This window comes from Megalops cyprinoides, chromosome 9 (genome assembly GCF_013368585.1).
Source record: "Megalops cyprinoides isolate fMegCyp1 chromosome 9, fMegCyp1.pri, whole genome shotgun sequence".
NCBI classification, from domain to species: Eukaryota; Metazoa; Chordata; class Actinopteri; order Elopiformes; family Megalopidae; genus Megalops; species Megalops cyprinoides.
The window spans coordinates 31,205,844-31,229,217 of NC_050591.1; the positions used below are offsets into that span (position 1 = coordinate 31,205,844).

Genomic DNA, 23,374 nt, shown 5'->3' on the forward strand with positions numbered 1-23,374 from the left:
GGCTGGGAGGCTAGTTTTTCTTGTCTCTGCCATTTTTTGAAGTGGGGAATGCACAGGTCTTATGTCCTGAGAGTGGAAAATTAATATGTCTTTCAGTTTATTATTTTTTGCTATCCAAAGTGTACAGTTAATATGCTGTATAATGTATGCTTTTTGAATCTGTTTGGTGGCACCTTCTTTTGACTTTACTAGTCAGTGTGTACAGTGTTGTTTGATATTATCTTTTTGTCTCACTCCGGACTTTGAAAAATATGCTGTCTTGTCTTGTAAAAAAGATTTTAAATCTCGATGTGACTTTTTGTTTGAATCAAGAAAAAATCCCAGTTTCCACTTTTCTGCCCATCAACTGACTGTTGTATTATTCTCTTAAGCCCTCCCCCCCCTTTACTCACAGACAGAAATCCACCTTAGCTGATGAGTGAAACTGAATGCTGTGTGACCTTTGACCTTTCTCCTTTCAGCCCCTGATGGGTGTGATGGCCGTCACACGGGACAGCGTGGTACCTGCTGTGCCTCTGCTCTGCTCTCTCCGCACTGTAATCTCTGTCACCATTCTCCTCCTGAGCACCCAGACGGCCGACGCCCAGGGTCAGGGTAAGAGCCTGCTGCTTTCTTACTTTCACACGATTGTCTGTGTGGCGGGAACTTTTGAGAGGAACGGCAGGAGGGGGGTCTGCCGCCTGACTGGATTCAGTTCCAAGGATGTGCATTTCCCTATAGTGCAGGACAGTTACAATTTACAGCACGGCTTTGCCCTTGTGTTTGGGGTTACCCTTGTTGATGGCTGTCCAACCCTGAGAATGTGTTTGGAATTTGGTCAGTCCGAGGGGATTTGCTTTGGATTTGCATTCCAGAAAAGTCGTCGTCTTCCAGATTTGCAGTTTGTGTTTTTTGTTTTTCTGTGAGGTTCCAGATTTGTATGAGTATTTGTCAAGCGCAACATACCCCTAATTTATAAGTGGTGTAGAAAGCAACAGTGCTGCTGTCTGTACAGTACTGGGTTTGGTGCCAGTTTCAGGCCGCGTTGCCCGGGGAGACGAGGCTGCCATGCCCTCTACTGTCAGACCCCTTCACTTGCCCCCACCTCTCCCTGCGGCCAGGCTTATTTATGGCATCTGCCACACACACACACACACACACACACACACACACACACACGCGGGTGCATGCACCCACAAATACGCACACACACACTGACTCACTCCCACTGAAAACAATCTGAGAAGTTTGCCTTTTATTTCTGTATTGGCAAGTTTGGAGGGGGAAATTGAAGGAGCTACAAGGTTAATGTGTCCTTTGTGTTGAGGGGCGGAGGAAAAACGGAGTGAGGATTTTAGCATTCAGCTCTCATAGATGGCTCCCTGATTAATGGGACTCAACCGTGGCACATGCCAGAGTAATATATACCAGGAGAAGAGGAAGACAGAGGAGGGAGGGAGAGAAAGAGAGACACAGAGGGAAGCACTCTTATCTGTGAAGCAGCTGAGGGGCGGAGACCAGCACAAATCCCTAGATACACACAAGGCCTTAGACATGCAAGAAGGAAAAACAAGACACACAGGTGACAAACTGCAGGAATAATAAGGACACTGAGACGTGCTGGAGAGACACAGTGAGACACAGACGAGACAAAGAGAAAACACTGAATGAAGCACAAAACAACACTCACTCAAAGGAGACCCAGATCACTGAGACAGAGAGGATGCAAAAACTGAGACACAAATGCTGGGAGACAAAGGACGTGCTGAGATGCACAGAGCACTGAGACTCAGCGTACACTGACGCACAGTGACGCACAGGACGCACTGAGATGCACAGTGACGCACTGAGACTCTGCGCAGTGACGCACAGGACGCACTGAGATGCACAGTGACGCACTGAAACTCAGTGTACAGTGATGCACAAGACACACTGAGATACACAGTTTGCAGTAACGCACTGAGACTCTGCAGTGACGCACAGGACGCACTGAGATGCACAGTGACGCACTGAGATACACAGTGACGCACTGAAACTCAGTGTACAGTGATGCACAGGACACACTGAGATACACAGTTTGCAGTGACGCACTGAGACTCAGCGCGCAGTGACGCACAGTGACACACAGGACGCACTGAGATACACAGGATGCACTTCACGCTGAGATGACACAGGGGATCAGAAACAGTGCGACGCACTGGAGGAATGCAGCAAGCAGGCGACGGGAATGCCATAAACACGGAGGCGCAGGGGGATAAGCAGGCATTTTAATCACTGAGTTATGTCATTTGGCTGCCGCTGCTGAGCCGTTTGATGCTGCCAGCCCAAAAGGCCTAAATCGCGGGTTACTGGAGATAATAAATGCTCTTACGCACTCATTTTGATTGATTCAGAAATATATCTCTGTCCATCTGAAATTGAAACAACCCGCAGGGTAAGCTTCGACATTCAGAAACTCAGATGGCATTTTTTTTAATATCTCTCTTTATTTATTTAATTTTTTTGGCCACATATTCTCAAAAAGCCAAGATTGATTGCCGAGAAGCTGGGAGTCTGGGCGACAGAGACGGGACCATAAAAACTGCACAGAAGCGCTTCTGAAGTTTGCCTTTTACAAGGACAGTAAATTGTATTGAATGGGGGGGAGTAAGAGCCACAGAACGTACAGGGGCCTTTATTGTCCTATAATGTATGATGTTCCATGAACCGGGTTCGCTCATATATTTGTTTGACCTTTTCCCGTGGAATGTGGCGTATCGATTGACGGGCGTATGTGGTGTGCCGTGGTGGGAGGCGACGCGGGGGCTGTGGGCGTAATGCGGGGGGGATTTATTCTGCTTCAGATGTTTGAGGACGGGCGGATTTGCCTACGTGACCGTTCCATGGATACCTCCATCTGCCGCGGCTGGAGCCGCTGGGGGGGGACTAACTGCATTACCGCAGATCCATCTTCGTTACCTAAGCTTGTTTGGCTCCAGCGCTGGCTCCGTGTCCTCGCTGTTCTCTTTTTTGGCGGCAGCGGAGGCGTCGTCCCCCCGTCTCTGGGCTCTGACTCCAACCCATCTTGCTGACCTGGGGTCCAGCTGGGGGAGAAACCATCCCTGACGGATGCAGTATTAAACTGACACTGGCAGTCATGTCATCTCTCTTCACTCCCCCCCCCCTCCCCCGTGGGGCCCAGACTTGGTATGGTCCAGTACTTTTAGGACTAAAAACCCTTAAACACACATTAATCTGATCAGTGCTAAAAGCTTCTCTATTCCCCTTAAAAAGGCAACCACTTACAATAAAACTGCAGCTTGAATGTTTTTTTTCTCACCCTATATGTTTCAGCCCTTTGCTGCCTGGTTGTCTGTCTGGATGCTGGATGATGTCCCCTCTGGTTAAACAACACTGTTGTCTCACTATAGAGCTCGGAGAGGGCTGTCTGTGTGTCTGTATGGATACCGGCTGAGGCCCCTCTAATTAAACCATAGTGTGTTCTTACTGTAGGGACAGCAGAGATTTGCATATCCTAACATACAGTAGGTCTTTAATATATAACTGCAACATGTCTCTTGCATGTCAGCAAATTGTTAGTGATCCTGTCATGTAATTATGCTTTAACAGTCAATTCTATATCCGATAAACATCGAAACAGATGTTTCTTCTAAAGGTCTCCTTGGGTCTTAGGCTTAGGAAAAGGAATATATATATATAATGACATTTATGTTTGATATGTGGCACTGTAAAAGGGCCTATGTAATATATAGGACATTTTGTGAGCATTTAGTTCTGATGTACCTTGGACCATAATCAAATGTGTTGTCCTCTCAATGTTCAGGATGACTTGCATATATGAAATTCATATAATGAATGTCTGTTATTATGTTTCATGGTTTATGTGATGAGATATAGAACAGTTGCAGGGGCAACCAGCTGCTTACATGATCATTTGTGAAAATGTACATTGTCTTGTATAAATGTGTATGCTAAACCCATATGTAATATAACAAGCTGTGTGTGTGTGTGTGTGTGTGTGTGTGTGTGTGTGTGTGTGTGGTTAATCGCTGAACATTTGGGACAGGCTAGGACTGATTCTCATGACTAGTGAACCTGCAGCTTGATGTAGGGTTGATGCAAATTGTGCACAGTACAACAGAATGCCAAAAGGCACACTGTGTCCTCTGGCCTAAAGTTTTTTCAGCATCAGAAAAATAATACAGACAGTCTTATTAGGCAGTAAATGACATTGCAAACAGTAGTGATATGCATCTTTAAAATTATGCCCTTTTGAGATGATTTGCTGTCAAGTAATGAAGATCTCACTTAATCAAAAGTGTATTATCATAGCTTACACTCAACAAAAGACAAGATCTAAATGAAAAGTCACTGTTGTCAAGTTCATATCAATGTGTGACAGAAATCGCTTATTTATAACAGTGATTGATTGTCACTGACTTACCACTGTCAGTTGAAAAGGGGAATAATATACCATTCATCTTGAAAATCAATACATGGTTTATATAAATGCTTACTCATTTTGACACATAAAAGTGACATAAACTGCATTTGTATAGGTTGGGGAACCACCCTTTAGAAGAATTATCCTCTAACCTTTAAATGTGAAAACTTTCAAATTTTCCATGGCTGCAAAACTGACACCGATATCAACTATCAGTCATTCAGTTTTTTGAGAAATGTTCTTCAATATTAAATGGTCAAGGAGAGCCTGTATTTGAGCAAAAACCTCAGAGACTAGAATCCATATCATCCTGTGTGTGATGTGTAGTGTAATTCTGGAAGTGTAGCTATTGGTAGTGGCCCTTTAAGTCCTTTTATAGACCACTCATCAGTGAGCACAGACAAAATCAGCCCTTTATTAATTAGACTCTTAGCTACCTCATTACTTTGCACAGAAAGCCTTCCCACATTCTTTATAAGGAGGGTGCGATGACACACCTGCCATGCCTCCTGGCCTTAATTAAGGTAATTTTCTCCTATCCCACCACCAAACAATTTAAATTACCTTCAGCCCTGCAGTCCCAAGGAATCAAAAGTTGTGTTTATCCAGCGAGTGCAATCTGTTTAAAAGCCTGTGCAAAAAAACGGGCTGAGATGATATGTAATGCAATACACGGACATCTTGTGTCAACAGTTGTTGTGTATTTTCCCACAAAAAAGCTGCATTACAGTTACTGGTAAACGGATGTTGCCCTGCCCACGGCCTCAGTGTCCACGCTAAGTGGGTTGAGTTGTGTGGACATAACGTTGAGTGTTGACGTAAAGCCAGTCTAATTGACTTACATGCTTCACTGGCATTTTGAAACACGCATGTTTGACTTGTCATGGTGACCGTTTTTTTTTTTTTTTTAAATGATTCCACTGTTAGATAAAACAGGACACAAAAATAACAACTGTTGGCCAGATTCCTGTTTGTGCATTACAGAGTAAGAAGGAGGAGACTGAACTTTCTCAAAGACTCTCAATGTCCCTGCGAAAGTTTGGTTTTAAGAGGTGCTGCTAATTTGACACAATATCCTGAGAACCAATTTAGAATACCAATTAAACAGTCTTTGAAGTGGAAATTGAATCGGGGCCTTTTAGGGATTACTGATCACAAGCCCACATCACACATTTGCGAAGGCTTTTAATCCTGTTCTGAACACTGCCCTTAACCCTCGGCATCCCACAGCCTGTCGGCTCAGGTTTACATGACTTTCAAAAAACGTGAGCCGTTCTGCAGTAAGTTGTCAGTTATTTCAGTTTGGGTTTTTTCGGTATTGTTATTATTCTTTTTGTCCTTTCATTATAACTTGCATTTCTCTGTCTTCACATCTCCCCACGTCATTGTTAAATTGTACTTTCTTAGTCCATAGCAGTGTATGGCAGTACCTTGCTCAGACGTAAGTACTAACTTGATTTGGTGAATTGTTTATGCATTTTTTCAAGGTTCTGGTGTAGTGATTGTGAAGTGATTGTGCAGTGGGTTTTCAGTGTCTGTTGTGAGCAAATGTGGTGCTTTGCAGTAATTGTGAAGTCTTTCTGTGTATGTAGTGTATGCAGAGCTCTGATTGGTAGAGCCTGTTTATGGATCTGTGGGGTTGTGATGTCTTCACAGTATCTGGGTAGTGTCTGCATAGTACCTGCATTGTTTGTTTGGTATCTGCGAAGTGTTTGTGTTGAATGCTTACTACCTACATTGTGCAGTGCCTTTTGAGTCTCTATGCAGAGGCTGTGTGCTGCAATTCAGAGAGTAATTTTTTTGTTGTGTCTTGTAGTATGTAAATATAAATGTATCTGTGTGACTTGTGTAATTTCTGTGTATTCTCTGTACTGATATTTTCAGTAGGTATGAATTTTAATGCAATTGGAGGTGTTGCTGTCGATGAGGATATGGGTCACTGGTCTTTGGCTTGGAGTCTGCAGAAGGGGTGGTGCCTTGCTGTGGGCCGAGGTTGTTGACTTGTTGTTGGTGAGTGGGTTTTCGTCCTTGAAGATGGGGACAGGTTTATCGATTGTGTAGGTATAATCTAAAAAATCTCTTCCCAAATCTTCAGCTGGAATTTCTGATAGTGTCTGCACATTGTCATAGTCGTTTCATGGCTCTTCAGACATGACTGGATAGCATCTGCACATAGTCTGTGGCTACCCATGCAGATACTTGTAGAGTCTGTGCAAAGTCAGGTGATGTCTATGACAAGTCAACATGGTGTCAGTGTAGAGTCTGTGTAGAGTCTGCTGTATCTGTGAAAAGTCAGCGCAAGGTCAGCATGGGGTCGGCATAGTCTGTGTAGTGTATGTGTACTATCTGTGTACCATCTGTATAGTGTCTGCGTAGGGTCAGCATAGATTCTGTGTAGAGTCTGTGTAGTATCTGTGTAAGGTCTGTGTAGTGTCAGTATAGGGTCAGCATGGAGTCTGTGTAGTGCTTGCGTAAGATCTATGCACGGTCAGCAGAGAGTCTGTGTAGAATCTGTGTAAGGTCTGTGTAGCGTCTGTGTAAGCTCTGTGTAGTGTCTGTGTAAGCTCTGTGTAGTGTCTGTGTAAGGTCTGTGTAGTGTCTGTGTAAGGTCTGCTCTTCGCCTGCTCTGCATTGCCTGTGATTTACAGACCTGCTCCCCTATCAGCACACGCACCGGGCTGCAGACAGCTGCCCGGGCAGATACACTCTCTCTCCACCCCTGGTGACACAGACTCGCCCCGTATCTCAGGTGTACAGCAGCCGGCAGCTGCCGCTTATTTATAACGCGCCCAGGCCGAGGGTTCTTTATATATTTCATCATGACATCTGCATTTCCTGTCTGCCTGCCTGCCATCTGGATGAGCCGGTCGTCCTGGGAGAGAGGGTGGTCTGCGGGCAAATCTCTGCTCATTTCATTCACAAAATAAGCAGGGAGGAGTGTTAAGATCAAAGTTTAAAAGAATCTGTAAAAATATTTTCACTCTCGATGTGCAACAGGAGGTACCCCTGCCTGCGGGAGCTGATGTAATTGAAGCTGGGGCCACAGCAGCTGTGCTGGGCCTTGAGAGAAATGGGCCGTGAGAAATATGGACAGGGATCTGACACCTGTCCAACTGAGACCTGCAAACAGCAGAGCGCAGCAAAGGGGACTGAAGTGAACTTGAGGCAGGAAAAATGCTGAGCATCTCCATTAGCTCTGTAACACGGCCTCGTCTGGCCGCAACAGGGCCCAAGTCTTGCAAGTGTCTGTGGTCTGAAGGCTGAGGTTCTAATACTCTCTTCCCCTGCCATGTCCACCCAATTACTCTGCATTACCAGGGTAGACTGGAGGCATGTAAGGTTGTCAACTCTGTCTGGCTGTCTCTGGGAGCTGCTAGCAGTGTCTTAGACTTTCTAACCAACTTGAGGAGAAGGACATGGAAATACACTCATTGATCACCTTGGACTGCCTTTACATGTATTGGTCCTCCGCAATTGCTAAATGGGCCTTTAAAGTGGGTTTTCAAAATGGTCCCTCTGTCTGGTCAACTTCTCGAGGTCTGTCTGTGTTAGTGGTTGTTGCATGTGAATGCCACTAGAGGGCAGCCACTCCCTCATCGGTTTTGATGAAAACACCACAGTGCATGCTGGTCATCGCGCTCTCTGAAGCTGCTAAATGATTAATAGTGCATCAGCTTGAAAGGCACTTTGGGTTGTTCTCTGAAATTCTGCAAGTGCCTGGACTCACTTCCTCCCTGATCCTCTAAAACATTGTAATATAATTGGAGCATAACGTTCATTTTTAGCTTTCTGTGGACATGCGTTACAGATTTTGACAATTAAACCAATTAGAAAGTCCTTACAGGTGTTTTGATGCTTGGCCTGACCAAACAATCACTTTCCCTGAGTTTGCATTGTTCCAAAAAAAAAAAAAAAAAAAATTAATGTGCAATCCAATGCATATGTCTGGACTGTGTGTGTTGGAGATGTAGGAACCCTGACCCCTGTCTCGGTGAGACGTGTTCCTGGTGAGAGTGCATCTGAGTGTTTTTATTTGCGCTGTCTGAGTGTGTGAAGGTGTACCTGTGCGAATTATTCGCATTCAGACTGTGCAGTGTCCCTCTGCCTCTGTGCCTGCCATCTGTTTGTGCTCCCCGTCCCCTCCCCGAAAGCTCCGGCGCTTTCTGCCCGGGATGTGACAGACTGTCAAGGTGAACTTGCTGTCGGGAAGATGGAGCATGGAAACGGCTCTCGGAAGGAGGCCGTCTCCGTGACGACGTGCCTGGCCAGACCAGTTCGGGGGTATTTCACCTGTTACATGCAGACAGCGCGGGCTGAAAGAGCAACACATCGCTTTCTGATTTTTCTATACGTCTTACAGCAGACTGCATGCTAAATAAAGAAATACTATGCAGTGTTGGTAAGGGGAGATCAAGGATGAAATGTGTTGAGCAAAGCTGAAGATAATATATCACGCAATCACCATTCCGTCTGAAAAGTCTCTACAAAGGATGAGCACTCGGGGATTAAAAAATGAGATGGTATGGGATCTTTTCACAATGAGGTAGGAAGGGGAAACGCACCACTGTGGAACAGGAAAGAAATAGAATGACCATAAAGCAGAAACGGTCTAAATGACTTTATACCCCCCACTCCACCCCCCCCCCCCCCCCCCCCCCACCACCCCGCAAGCAAACGTTATTTTTTCCTGGTTTTCTTTTTTATCTCAGGATTGTATTGTTGGCAGGCAGAAGCTGATGCTAGCTTTGCAGTAAGTCATCTCCTGAGAATTTCATGGATTCATCATGAAAATTGTTCAGGAGTAGCCATTAGATAGACCCCCCCCCCCCCCATCCAAGGAATAAATGGAAAGCTGATTGATATTAGGGAAAGAAAAACTGCTGAGCAATGGAGTTTGAAAACAAACACGAGTGAAAATGCCGGACCGACGTCCAATAGACGACAAGGGTCAATTTGTAAAGTGTACCGCTTTTGAGATATTAATGCCAGAGAGACATTTCTCAATGCGTTTTTGTCCCAGATGGCTTCATATATACCCATACATCTAACCTTAAATTCTATTTTTCTCCTCTGAGGGGCTAGGGGGTCAAGACTATTTATCTTGACAAATGGTGCAATTAAATTTTTTTCCCCCTACCAGCCCCTCCTTGATCCATGAGATGTATTAACTCAATAGCGGATGATTTATTCTCAAATGACTGTGTGTCTGTGCTTGGGGGCGCGGTGCGACTCTGGCCTCTCGGTGCACTGCTGCTCCAGTGTGGTTTTGTGTCTTTATACTTCCCTCTCTGTTGAGCTAACCGCACTCTCTAAGTATCTGTTCCTTGGCACAGTTTGCCACACACTGTCTCTATGTTGCAGGCGTAGTTAGGTGTCTGTGTGGTCAGAGTCCTGCGTGTGTGACTGTGACTTTGAGCGTGTGGGTGGATGTGTGTTAACAGTCGTGGATTCTTATATTTGTGGGTGTGTTCTTTTTGAAGTATGTGGGTATGTTTTTATTGTAAGCATTTACGTTAGTTTGGGAGCTAGCGCATCAATGTATTTGTACTGTATAGATATGAGAGAGAAAGTGCTTAATTGTATATGCATGGAAAATTGTTGCGGTCTATAACTGACACCCCTCATTGCACATAACATCCAACCATCCAAAATCTGGCCAGTCCTTAAATAAATAAGTTACACTAAACTATATAACACATTTGGTCCATTGTTAGTCACCATAAACGTGGTAATATGATTCAAGTTGCCCTTGACCCTATGAATTATTGCTTGTCACATGTGAACACTATAGCTTGAGGTAATTGTGGTTTAGATAAATGCTAGGCTGTACATGCAGTCTGGTTTCATGCAAATATGTTGCTCTTAAGGATAATTGCTTGCCCCTATGCTTTTATTGTTATGTTTTTCAACATACTGTTTATCATAGTTCTGGAAAACCATTGTGGTTCTGGTTTCTGCCAGGTTGCTTATTTAGTGTATCATAATGATGAACTAACCTTGTCACTCTGGAAAAGAAATTGGCAAAATAAGAATATATTTAAAAATAAATCAAAAATTGTAAAATGATGTGGATGATGATGATGGTGATAAATACTGGCAACTCTGCTGCTACTACTATTACTATTATTATTATTATTATTATTATTATTATTATTATTATTATTACATTGTTATTTTTATTGTTATTTGGCAGATGCTCTTATCCAGAGCGACTTAAATGTTCAAATGTTCAAATTTTTATGTTATCCATTTATATGGCTGGATATTTACTGAAGCGATTGTGGGTTAGGTACCTTAAGTACAGGGTGGGTTAAGTACAACAGGAGTGTGTCAGCAGGGAATCGAACTGGCATCCTTTTGGTTACTAGTCCTGTTCCTTACCACTGTGCTATACTATTATTGTTGTTGTGTTATCATATCATCATCATCATCATCACCATAATAGTGCAGCCATAGTGAAGATGAGGACACCAGGAGTTGAGTTTGTAGGAGAGCGTAAGGCCTGTCAGATCGCCGGCGGATCGTTTCAGCCAGACCCACAGGCAGCTGTGAGCGGCAGAGGGCACATCTGAGCCCCCCCTAATGCGTGGATAGGCTGGCACTCCCCCAACCCCCCCGGATCAAAAACACCATGGACATCCGCCAACATCCACACAGATTGATTTTTTTATTACTGAGAATAAATGGATATTGAAGCGGTGGGCGACGGAGCCGCTCCAGCAGTGAGGACACTAATGTTTTAAATTCCAGTTGCTGTACAGTAAGTGCTGGGTTGATGGCCAGGCTCATTCTGTTAGGTGTCCTGTTTTACATTCGCTCAATGAGACGCTGTCCAAACCCACATGCTCTGTTAGGGAGAGAGGACTCATTTCATTGGCAGCCTGGGGTTATACATTCTCCCTGTTGCAAGGTGTTAACCCTTCTCTAACCGTACCCCCCCCACCCCCCCTCCACCGCCCACCCTGCGTGGATTTTGGTGACTCATCGTTGTGTGGTTGGTCATGAATTCTTTGTGCGAGGGCAAGCTCTGGCATATTTCCTCAATTTAATGATGTTCGCTCAACTGTGATAAAGATGTGTCACTTCTCTCAAATGGTTTGAAAACGTCACTGATGTGTGTGTGCGTAGAGAGGAAACATCATCTGGACTGAAGCTGCTTGAGCTCTCCCCACCAAATGTTAGTAACTGAGGCCCCCTTGTGGGGTTCCTTTGGTAAAACAACACAACTTCCTGTAAACAGAGTGGTCAGTTGATTCACTGTTTAAGCCTTCAGCTATGACCACAAGCTGGACTTATGGTGTACTGAACACCTTTTACATTAAGCTGATGTTTCATAACACAACTCTCCATAGATGTCATGTTTTTTGACTCCAGGTCCTTCCACCTGGCTGTCCTGTCATGTCTTGGTTTTGGAAGCCTCCCCTGCGATTCGTTGTGATATTGTTGCGTGACATCACAATATGAGTGTGTGGGCGGAGTTAGAATTGGACTCCTGAGAAATGACACTTCCAAAGAAGACAGTCCGTGCTGGAATTAATCACAGAAACAACAGCATTAATGATGATGCAGGGACTCCCCTGCACTCCCCATCTCAGCCTGTCTCAGCAGAATCTTCCCACTGGACTCATCGTTAAACTGGCTCAATTAAGAGGGGGGAAATGAAGGCAACTCGCTCCCATGGCATTGTGGGTAAAATAAGTCATTTTCGGCTGTCATGGGACACCGGATCAAGGTAGCATCTATTTCAAACTCCTCCCGGACAGAGAGCCAGACAGCTGCTGACCTGTGTGTGTGTGTGTGTGTGTGTATATGTATATGTGTGTATGTGTATGTGTATTCGTGTGTGTTTGTGTGTGCGCGCGCGTGTGTGTGTGTGTGCGTGTACGTGTGTTTGTGTGTGCGTGAGTGCGTGTGTGTGCGTGCGTGCGCATGTGTGTGTGAGTGTGCATGCGTGTGAGAGTGTGCGTGCGTGTGAGAGTGTGCGTGCGTGTGAGAGTGTGCGTGTGTGTGAGAGTGTGCATGTGTGTGAGTGTGTGTGTGTGAGAGTGTGTGTGCATGTGTGTCCGTGCGTGCGTGTCCGTGCGTGTGTGTCCGTGCGTGCGTGTGTGTGTCCGTGTGCGTGCGTGCGTGCGTATGCGTGTACGTGCGTGCGTGCGTGTGTGTGTGTGCGTGCTGTGAAGACGCCGCTCCTCTGTGCACCGCGGCCGATCTGCGGCCTGTTGTTCCGCCGTTGTCGTTCATTATATCGGCAGCTGGTGAACGGGGTGTTACTGAGACGGAAGAGGCTCCCTCTCCACCCAGAGCAGATGTTCCACTGTCATTAGCAGAGATTTCACGACACAAAACACCCTCACAAAGGCAGGTGTGCGCATACACACACACACACACACACACACACACACACACTCACTCGCGCACCGCACACACACGCACCACGTGCACACACATGCTTGCACACAGTTGTGTGGCACCCATTCATACATACACATTCTGAGCAGAAGCTCAGTACTGCACATTCCTTTGGCTGAGCTGACATGTTGTTGAGCATCCGTCTATTTTAAAACGCAAGCCATTCGGAACAGTGAACTTGAACAACACGTCTGATCCTGTAGTGTGCCACTAGGTGGAGCCATTGTCCTGATACGTTTTGGATGTATCATCCTAACGACCTCAGGAGCTAAATTGCTTAAAATGGCAAAAATGGAAACATAGCCAAAAAACTGAGCTCTGTGGTTTGATGGAAGTAAATAATATAATAAAGGCACATGTGATTATAATAAGCCACAGTATCAAATGCCTGACCACCTCCTGCGTTGATGGAACCCCCTTATATTACATCTATACGACTATAATGCATCATTGGCTGAGTTTTTGTGGAACATTTATGACTCGGGTAATGCAGTTATGGAAATATATGCCTTATAGGGCCATAATATCTCCGCAACGTTTTCACAGGAAAAGCAATTGATGGAAAACTGCAGTGGACTGTGCTCGACAGGAAGTGGGGAGAAAGCAGCAGAATTTTAACAGGATTCAACTGCGATGATTAAGCAACATTAAACTGCCCTAAGCTGTTTTTATGAATGTTTTCAGACTGTTTTATTTTTTATTTAATTTTGTTGAGTTGTTAAGTGTTGCAAGGCTTTTAGTACTAGACATATACTCCTGTCTTGTTTTTTTTTTTTTGAAGAAGTTTAATTGTGGTAAAATATGCCCCACAATCTTTTTTTAGATGTCAGGTGTTAGATTGGCACAGGGCCCTGGTGGGCTGGGCTTTATTATGCAGGTTGGCAGCTATCATATCACTGTAAAGTCTGTGGAGGGTGTGAGCCGATATAAACTTAATAAACTGAACAGAAATAAAATGGCAGGGTCTTCTTTACTGCTAACCACTCATCGGCAAGACCGCAGTGGAACAAATGTGCCTGCAGTTGGCTGTGATGACCAATTTCAGTCAGACTGCAGACGCTGCTTGGATGACTCCGCTTATCAAAGCCTGGAGGGCTCTGTTGTTGCCCCATATGACTGTGCTGGCTGACACGCCGCCCAGAGAAACAGCAGAAGGAGTGTTCATTTTTACCAAAAAAAGGAAAAAAAACCCAGCAAAATAGAAACAAGCACACTGACAGAGCCATCACAAACCGGTAACAGCTCAACTGTCTGCTCTGTGAACTGCAGTCACGCATCTGTGTTTGATCCCAGGCTAATTAAACAGGTACTGTAACGACTCGGGCAAGGACCCAGTCGCAGACCACGGGAGCTTCGGGTTCCAGGCGGGTTTATTAGAATCGTCAGGCAAAATCGCAAACACAAAAACCAGGCAGGGTCGAGTCCAGGAAGGCAGTCCGTAGGGAAATCCAGGGATCAGGAAACCGGAGCAGGCAGGGGCGGGGACCAGGCGGGCACCAGGCGGGCAGGCTATCAAGCGATCGGGGCAGGGCGGCAGGCACGAACCAGGTCGGAGCACACGCGAAGTCGAAACACGGGAGGGCAAACGGGCAGAAACGACGGCGGGGACGAAACGGGCGCGAACACACTGCAACGTAACTAGCAAACAAGACAGAAACAAGCAGGGTGGATGTAGGGCTGGGCTGATGAGGGGATGGGAAACGGGTGTGCGGGCAGGCAGGTGGAGATCAGGTGGGCGGAGACAGGGCGGAGAGTGGGGCAGGGCTGGAACACAAGGAAAAAACAAAAGCACATGGACAGGGAAAAAACAAAAACACCACAGCTAGGGGGGCGGACTACTGACAGGTACGGCTTGTTATGGACAGTGGTACCTAACTGCCAGTAGTCAGGAGCAGGACTCCCTGGCTTTTACCAATGGTAAAGGCTTTTACCGGGCTTCACTGGTAACAGCACATTCAGCTGTCAGTGCTCTGTCTATAACTCGATTTTAATTTGCATATGCCAATGATGTTACGAGATGTACCGGTGTGCAAAAAAAACGCAGCCACTCTTTCTCACTGACAGTTAACCTGCTTGGAATGATGGAAATGGATCTGCCAATGTCATGTTTGGCAAGAGGAAGACAGTGATCCTGAAAATGCACAACGTTCATTGGAATCGAGCCAAATCTTCCCGTGGTGGCGTAAATAGCTTGTGATTGGACAACCAGATATTGATGGTCAGCATGATAATTCTCAACTGGAAAATGGCAGAAGGGTCCAGCCATTGACTTACAGTAATGAAAAGACAATAGGAACCAGACTGAAAGGGGTGAGTGTTTGGGCATCTATAGGTTTTATGAGGGTTCTTGACTAAGATACTAAGTAGGCTGTGATATTTTTTTATGCAGAAAGCACCTGATAGAGTGGCTAGTGACTCTGTAACTTTAACCTGTCAGAGGGAAAATGTCAGTCCCTGCACTCTCTCAATCAAATGCATTTTTAAAGGTAGAGCAGTTATTTGAGTTTTTCAAATCTAATAGAGGATGATGCTCTGTACCCTTCCACCTCATTTTTAATCGTTTCCCTCAAGGTCATCGCGTCAGTGGAGGGCAGAGCGGTCTGTGATCTACCGGTGGAAATTGAGCGCTCGCTCTTAAATGTTCCTCAGACGCCATCAGCGTCTGCGCTCACACTCCGCCCACAGTGCTGTTCCCTCACAGCGTGGTCGCAGCGTGGTTATCACGGCTACGCCATCCAGAAAGCGCATTCGCGGAGGATCTTTCTGCGGCTCTGCCCGGGAGCAGCGTGCAGTTCAGAGTGAGCGTCTCCCCTGGTTCTCTCGCAGCTGTGATTCCTGAGGTGACTCTGAGCATGGCATCCCATACACGGGCTCATATAACATTACAGAGGGCCGTAAAGCCTCGGTGAAGGCGAGGGAGGGAAACGACCTGTCAAATCAGGCACCGCGTTCCCAATGCACAGCCAGCTCCATTAACTCTTTCCCTTTATGCCCGTGTTCAGGTTTCTACTGCCACTTTCGATGGCCGTAATGCTGTTTATTACCATTTATTACCATTTAAATGAGGGAACCGGTGGAGGTGCCGTACCGTTCCTCCTGAATGAATGGATGTGCTGTATGGTGCATGATGTGTTTTTCTTCATTGGATGAACATTACAGACTGAGGGCGCTCCAGGTATGGGAGCTGCATTAATGTCTCCCGTCAGAGTGTTTCACAGTATTGTGTTACTGCAGAAATACACGAGTGATAGTAGGAACCTTAGTTTATAATAAGTCTGACATGTGCATCAGTGTTTGTTGCTGTGGTTTGGTGTGTAGGGAAAGCCTTCACCTGTGTTGGACTGTGCCAGTCTCTGACATTGACTGCTTTTAAGTATGCAATTAATGCTAATGCATTTCCTGAGTGAGTAATTATTCATGAAAAATGTGTGCAGGATCCTGTACCAACCAATTTACCAGTAAATGATCTGATTCCATCATTTTTTTTTCATTTAAAACCTCTTAATTGTTTATCTGAGTGAAAAATTTGCCTATGAGATGAGTTAGCCATTGGCTAACAAGCCTCACCTGTGTGGTTGGAAGAACGTTACATACAGTTGTGATGCTGTGGAGCAGTTGGTAGAGAATTTGACAAAGTTTGACTCTTGGTTTGCTGATTTTTTTAAAACAGAAATTATTTACTCTGGTTTCTCTGGTTTTTATGTGCAGTGCACCAGCCAGCCTTTGAACTTGTGATCTTTCCATGATCAGAGACATGTAGGCTTTGTGTGATGATCTCAGTGCCTTACATTGTGAAGAGTCAATCAACACTGACCAGATATAGCTACCCTGCTCCACCTTGCAAATGTTACCTTTTATTTTTCTCTCGTTTGATTGATATTTTTTTTTTGCAATGAAATGACAAATAATCAATTTCATTGACTAGCCATTAAACTCAAGCCAAGTCTGCGATCTTATATTTTGTATCTGAGACCTCAGTAATGCTGAGTGTGATCAATATCAAAACTCTGAAGATGCCTGTTAATTAAGAAAATAATGGATTAATGGTGAAGTCTTCATCGCATTCATTTGTATGGAACCTGCCACCGTCATTTCATGTGATGATTTGCTGTTCTCCCAAAATGTAACCTCTGTGCCTCACTTTTATTTCTGAGGCGGTATCTGTGCTGTATCTGTGCTGAGACCGGCAAAACATAATGTCTCTTCTAAATGAACACACACACAAATGATGGAGCATGTCTCTAGGACTCTGTCCACCTGCTGGGAATGCCGGAATTACACAGAAAGAATCCTTCATGACCTTTGACCCCAGTAATGCGTTCCACAGACCCCCTGCCTGGAGGACTGGGACCAGCTCTGAGTGTAGGATTGCCTGTGGGATAGCCCCCACCCCAAATTATACTCCTCTTCCTTTGTGCAGAATCCTTGGGGGAGATTTTTTCGCTCTGAGAGAATCAGAACAGAGGTCATCATTTTCAAGGCACATTTTGCAGGTGTTTGTGTTTGTGTTTGTGTGTGTGTTTGTGTGTGTTTGTGTGTGTGTGTGTGTGTGTGTGTGTGTGTGTGTGTGTGTGTGTGTGTGTGTGTGTGTGTGTGTGTTCGGGCAGGTGTGGCTGAGGTGTGTATCACTGTCTCTCTGGCGAGAGAGCCACTTCTTCAGGGTGACATTTTGGAGGAACTTTTTACAAATGCTTCACATTCTATTCAACTGTTGCGGTACTCTGAGATTAATGGGGCCAGTACCTGATTATACAGGGCTGTATATCATGTGTGTCAGGTAGTGTGCTGCTCTCCCTGCCAATACCCACCCGTACTATTCATCTGTTCAACCAAGCCCCCAGTCCTTCCCTGTACTTTACCCCAGAGATCTGCTCCCCAGATCATTTGCCATGTTTAAATCAGGGCCCTCCAAACCCTTACCTGTATCTAGCCCCCCAATCCTTTTCTGTATGTACACCAGTGTCCCAAATACATTAGGCCAGCGTTTCCCAACCCTGCTCCTGAAGGCACACCGTCCTGCATATCTTCTATCTATCCCTGCTCTACCTACCTGACTGAACTCATCAGTGGCACTTTTGAAACACGGCATTAGGCTACATTACATTGCATTACATCATTTAGCAGACGCTTTTACCCAGAGTGACTTCCAAGTAAGTGCATCACTATGCTAAGAGTAGTTATCGAAAAGTGTTACAAGAGGTCAGTAAGATACTGAGTTAAGTCATAAACTAGTGTAGAGTGTTTTTTGTGAATAGAAAATATGGATGTACATGTATATATATACTGTATATTGGATAGAGAGGAAGATTAGACTAGAAATACAACTTGAAGAGATGAGTTTTCAGCTGTCTCTTGAATACATCTCTGTATATGCACATGGTCCACCAAATCCTTTCCATATTTTGTCCACTCTACCCCTTTCCTATACTTAACCCAACCCCCACTTCTTTCCTGTATGTAATCCCATAGCCCAGGGCTCCCATATGCTAGACCATGTCTGTCTCCCTGTTCACTACACCTCTCCATATACCTTTTGAAGAATACCAACCCCCCAGCACCTCCACAGCCCTCTCTCACAATGGAACAGCATCTCTCTCACACAAATTACACATTCATTCAGGAGATTGGTGATGGAGATATGATTGGTGGACTGCAAAAAAAAAAACTGTCGGTCCAATCAGCATCCTCCCTCCTGCTGTCACTTAGCTTTGGTGTGCAGCTCGTTACAAATATGTCAGTTCCATTACACCGAAACAGTTTTGTTCTCGTGGGGATTCTTTCCCGATGAATCATGGGACATGGCTGAGAGTGACACGTTGATTGCTCCAGCAGCAGGTGCATTACTCCGCGGCCCTTGATGGCAGTTAGGCTTGTCCTCTCTAACAAAGGAATAATCAATAGGGACCGGATTCCTCGGCAGATAACCCCTTCTTTAATTGAGCGCTGTACATGGATTAACAGGCGCGATTACGGATCTAAGGATAGGTAGGAAACAAACACCTGGCTCCATCAGGCTTAATTACAGAGCACTGAAGACAGCGCGCCCATGTAGGATGTCACAGGGATGTTGTGCGTAATGTCCAGGGAGAGGAGGAAATCACTCTTTCTAGTAAATACCTTTCTGTTTTTTTGGCAGATGGGGGGTTTGCTGTCATGCTGTGGTACTTTGTAGCTCTTTGATGGTTGCATTTTTATTCCATCTGTCAACACGAACCCCAGCCTCATGAATCTGCCCAGCTGTTTGATATGCGCCCACAGGTACTAACGCGCCCGCAGCTGTGCCAACAGCGGGCGCGGGCGATGGCGGATTAGGCTCCGCCCGCCCGCGTTCGATCCGAGACAAAGAGCTGCGTTAAGAATGCGACGGCGTTGTGCTGTCCGCGCTGTGCTTAACACGGTGTGCTGTGCGTAAGACAAGCACACACTGGAGTCCAGGGGAACACTGCCTCCTGTCAAATTTGATTTGCTGAACACAATGCAGGAAAGTGATGCTGTACTGTTCATAGCATGCCGCAGTAAAGCAGCGTGGACAGTACAGAGAGCCTGTGCTGTACAGACTTCATACAGGCCATCGTTTTTTTTATCTTTCAAGAACACCATCTTTTTATTTTCTGCTCTTTTGCTCTCATCTGAAGCCCATCTGTCAGTTTATTACCAGAGTTGAGTCTTCAAAGCGATATGGCTAGTGACTCATTTCAAAATTTAAAAAGGGGAGAGCTCATAGTTTTTGTTTTTCTCTGCTCTTAAGTAATTTCCTCTCTAAGCAAAATAGGTCCTCTGTTCTTTTAATTATGTGAATTCCATTTCCCATGGCCAAAGGAATCTTTTGAAAGATAAAGAAGTCCCAATGGATCTTAGCCAAAAAAAAATGATTTTAGTGGATTTTATAAATCAAATGAAAATGGTAAATAAATTAGGAGAACCATTTGACATATCATGGACCAAACCTCAAATTGTCAAAGATCAAACTGCATCTTATTCCTCTTATTTATTACTGATATCAGAAAATGACAATCAGAACTGCAGTAAGATGGTTCTTTTAAAGTATTAATATGAATATTCTAAATCTTCAGATCTTACAAAAACACATTTTTCCCAAACAGCAGTCAGTGAGCATATTTTCCTTCTCAAGACACTAAATGTGAATCATAAAGTCATGCATACGTCATGCATAAAGAAATGACAGTGTCTTACAAGAACTTGTGAAAGTCTCTCACAAGTAGTGATGGGCTGGCCCATGATTACTGTGAAACTACCACTTCACATGCCCGTAGATGAAACTAAGCCATGAGGGGAAAATGAAGATCATTAAACTTGCGAGCCCGAGGCTGAGTGGATGTGAGTGAGTAGGCGCTGATCTTGTGTGCCTCTCGGTGTGTGAGAGAGCTGGGCAGCAGGTCACACTGTAGCACCTGGGTCTCAGGTAACTGAGTGGCTCCGTGTCTCGTTACCTCAGCATCTGTCCCAGACAGAGACCCGGGGCATGTCCCCGACTCCATCCCTGGTACAACCCTGCTTACAAGGGCTTGAGGCAGAAAACACTGTGTGCGAGCACAAGAGCAGAATGCTTGAAGTGGATTGGCATACGCAGCTGCAACCTTTCACCAATCACGCAAGGTCTTGCGTCATAGTCACATGACCCTGGTATTGCTGGACGTCTCTGTCACGCGTCCTCTAGCCTGGGTCAGCGGCAGAGCCACACAGGGATCTGACCACCACGCAGAAACCGTTATGGGTTAAGAAACAGCCCTGTTTGTGTTGATCTGTGACGCCATGGTAACAGTGCCACGGTAAAGAGAAACCCGGTGAGCGCCGGGCCAATTTGAGAGGATTTGGGCGGCTCCGTCGCCTCTCTCTCTCGCTCTCCCGCTTTTTTTTTTTAATTTACGGCTGTGTCAGATTGGAAAGTTTAAACTGTAATTAAATGGATTGGAACTACTAATACACGGACATTTTACAGCTCTGGAGGCTTTAACTGCTGAGTCGCGCTACCTGCATGTGTAAATTACCTCCGTCCCGCCGGCCGGCGCGGGCCCAGACCCTGCGTGGGGGATGGATTAATCTTCCCGCCACATTATTGAATGCGTTCTCCGATTCAGGAGCGGCCTATAAATTGTGCCTGTCAGGCGGGGGACCCTGCACCTGCTCACTGTAGCCTTGAAATTCCTAACAAAGCAACGCGTTTCTGCACACAGCAGTCAGAGCCAGAAAAATAGAGTCACGGCAGAGAGGGAGAGAAGGGGGGGAGAAAGGGGGGGGAGCGACAGGAAAAAAAGAAAAGACCGAGAGGGAAAGGGGAGGAGGAGAGGTGAGAGAGAGAGAGGTAGAGGGAAAGCAGAGAGAAAATGGGGAGAGACAAAACGGGTTTAGCCTTTGTCTCGTGTTGAAATGTTTTTATTAGCCTTCCTAATCTGTTCTACAGCAGAACGCTCTTACACATGCCCCTGTGGGACACTGGATCGTGACTGTGTCCTGTTACTTTCGCTGAGGTGTATCTCTGATGTAAAGCCGAAACGTTTCTGTTTTACAGTGTACTGGAAAAATGAGCACGCTGGAAAAGTGTACATTGGGGGGAAAAAAAAGTGCCTTGAAATGGAAACAGGCGTTTGACCTTGGCTGACTTGGACTGCAGTATTGTGAATCGGATTACAGTGTGTTCAAATCGCCATCACGTGAAGTACCTTTGTAAAGGAACAGTTGAATGCCATCGTGTCATTGTTCACTCTGTGTTTGAATGTTGCCTTGGCGATGTGGCAGATGAAAGCCTATTTGTGATCTGGCCACCAGGGGGCGCTCTCATGAGCACATGCAAGCTTTTAAACTGCTTAATGGCTGCAGGTTTGTGCCCTGCCTTTTGTCACCTCTCCTACTCCTGCTGGTACACCGGCGTGTCAGATTGGGCTCAAAGCATGGAGACTTCATTAAAGGTCAAGGACACCTGAGACTTTGATGTGAATGTGCTTGTGTCAGTCAGAGCAGGCTGTGCGTTGAGGTAGCCAGATTGGCCTTACAGGCTGGACTGGCTGTCATTTCAATTCCATCTCCGATGTTATTTGCATCTCTCGTGTCCTTATTTGAATCATCTGTGATTATGTTGTCAGTCTAAACTGGATGCTTATTACATAGGTGCCAAAGCCCAGAATGATTCTGGTCCTCTAAGAATGGGGATGATTACATATTTATAGAATGCCATGAGGAACAGACGAGGCTGGAGTCTTATACAGAAAACCTGTTGACAGATTTCATCACAGTATGTGCATGAGCCTTGGTACAGTCATGATTTCTACAGCTGTTGTATGGAGCTATCAAAGCTTGTGAATGCAGAGGGGCAGGCCCAGATATACAGCAGTCCTCTGAGATTCTGCATGAGTTCATGTGAATACAACATGGGTGAGAACATTAAGACCTCTTGCCACGGAAAAACCTGAATTTCAACCCAGTAAATTCATTCTCACCTTGATTTATTACAAGAGAACGAGTGAAACACCTTGGGTTTAATGGGAAATGGATGCCACAGGTCCTCAATTGATGGGAAACACTCTAATGTGATGTGTCAATGCAACCATGAACTCACAGTTCAGAAAATGTTTTCATAATTATAACAAAATGATAAACCGAAGAGAAAATATCTGGTAGTTTATGTTTTTGTTAGACATCCAAAGAAGAAATTCACTTTCTTCAGTTAGAAAGAAAATTAGTTTCTTCTGTCAGGGAATATAAAATACTGCATATACACTTATACACTGAGTTTGCTGTGTATGACAAGATTATGATTTTGAACTATACTTGCTGTATTGTCCGTGAATGTCTTTGGTTAGCTCATTTTAATGGGTTACAACAATGTCCCTCAGTCACATTAATGTAGAGTTCTCTGATGATGGCATTATATGTAAATGTTTGAACCTTTTAGCTTCATCTATAATTATAAACACAGAATACAGATTTTTGAGTATAGTTATCGAAACTTTTGATGTGCACACCACTGTTATTAACCTATAGGCCTAAATAAGAGCACAATCCACTTCTATTGGAAAGTTAATGGTGCCATAAACCTTTCTCTGGATGTCGTTGTACCTGGCGGGAATGTTTCCCTGTTGGGTATGGAGTCTGTGTCGAAACTGTAATGCCTGCGTGCTCCTAAATGCAGCAGGGCAATCAATGGCTAAACAGTTGGCTGAACTGAATTAGCTCGGCGAGTTCAATCTGATACGCTTTAACGAGCCAACGCTGCGAATATTTCACCTGCGCCGTGGCAAACACAACAGAAATCGCTGCCCGCTTGCCGCAGCCGTGGCCCGGAACCGCGGCGGTACAGTTAGTCCCTGCACCCTGATAAATTTCCCCTGTAGCCGAACAGCAGGGCTGAGGCAGTTATTGTCTGAGATGGTAATCAATGCTAATAGACCCAGGACCACTAGAGCACTGAATGCATTGATAAGCTTCTGTGTGCGTAAAGATTGTAAATGCTTCCATCCAAATGGAGCCTGTGTTTTAATGAGAACATGCTGCATCTCTTATATCTGTGGTTCGTCCGGAAAAAAA

The 23,374-nt window shown here is 45.2% G+C and overlaps 1 protein-coding gene across 1 annotated transcript in view; it reads left to right on the forward strand.

Annotated features, from left to right (window-relative positions):
- The first annotated feature begins 541 nt into the window (after window positions 1–541).
- robo2 (roundabout, axon guidance receptor, homolog 2 (Drosophila)) overlaps window positions 542–23,374 on the forward strand; it is a 399,514-nt gene continuing 376,681 nt past the window's right edge. Inside the window, exon 1 of the mRNA XM_036536231.1 lies at window positions 542–594. The gene's annotated coding sequence lies outside the window, so the exon portion shown is untranslated. The remainder of the gene's footprint in view (window positions 595–23,374) is intronic.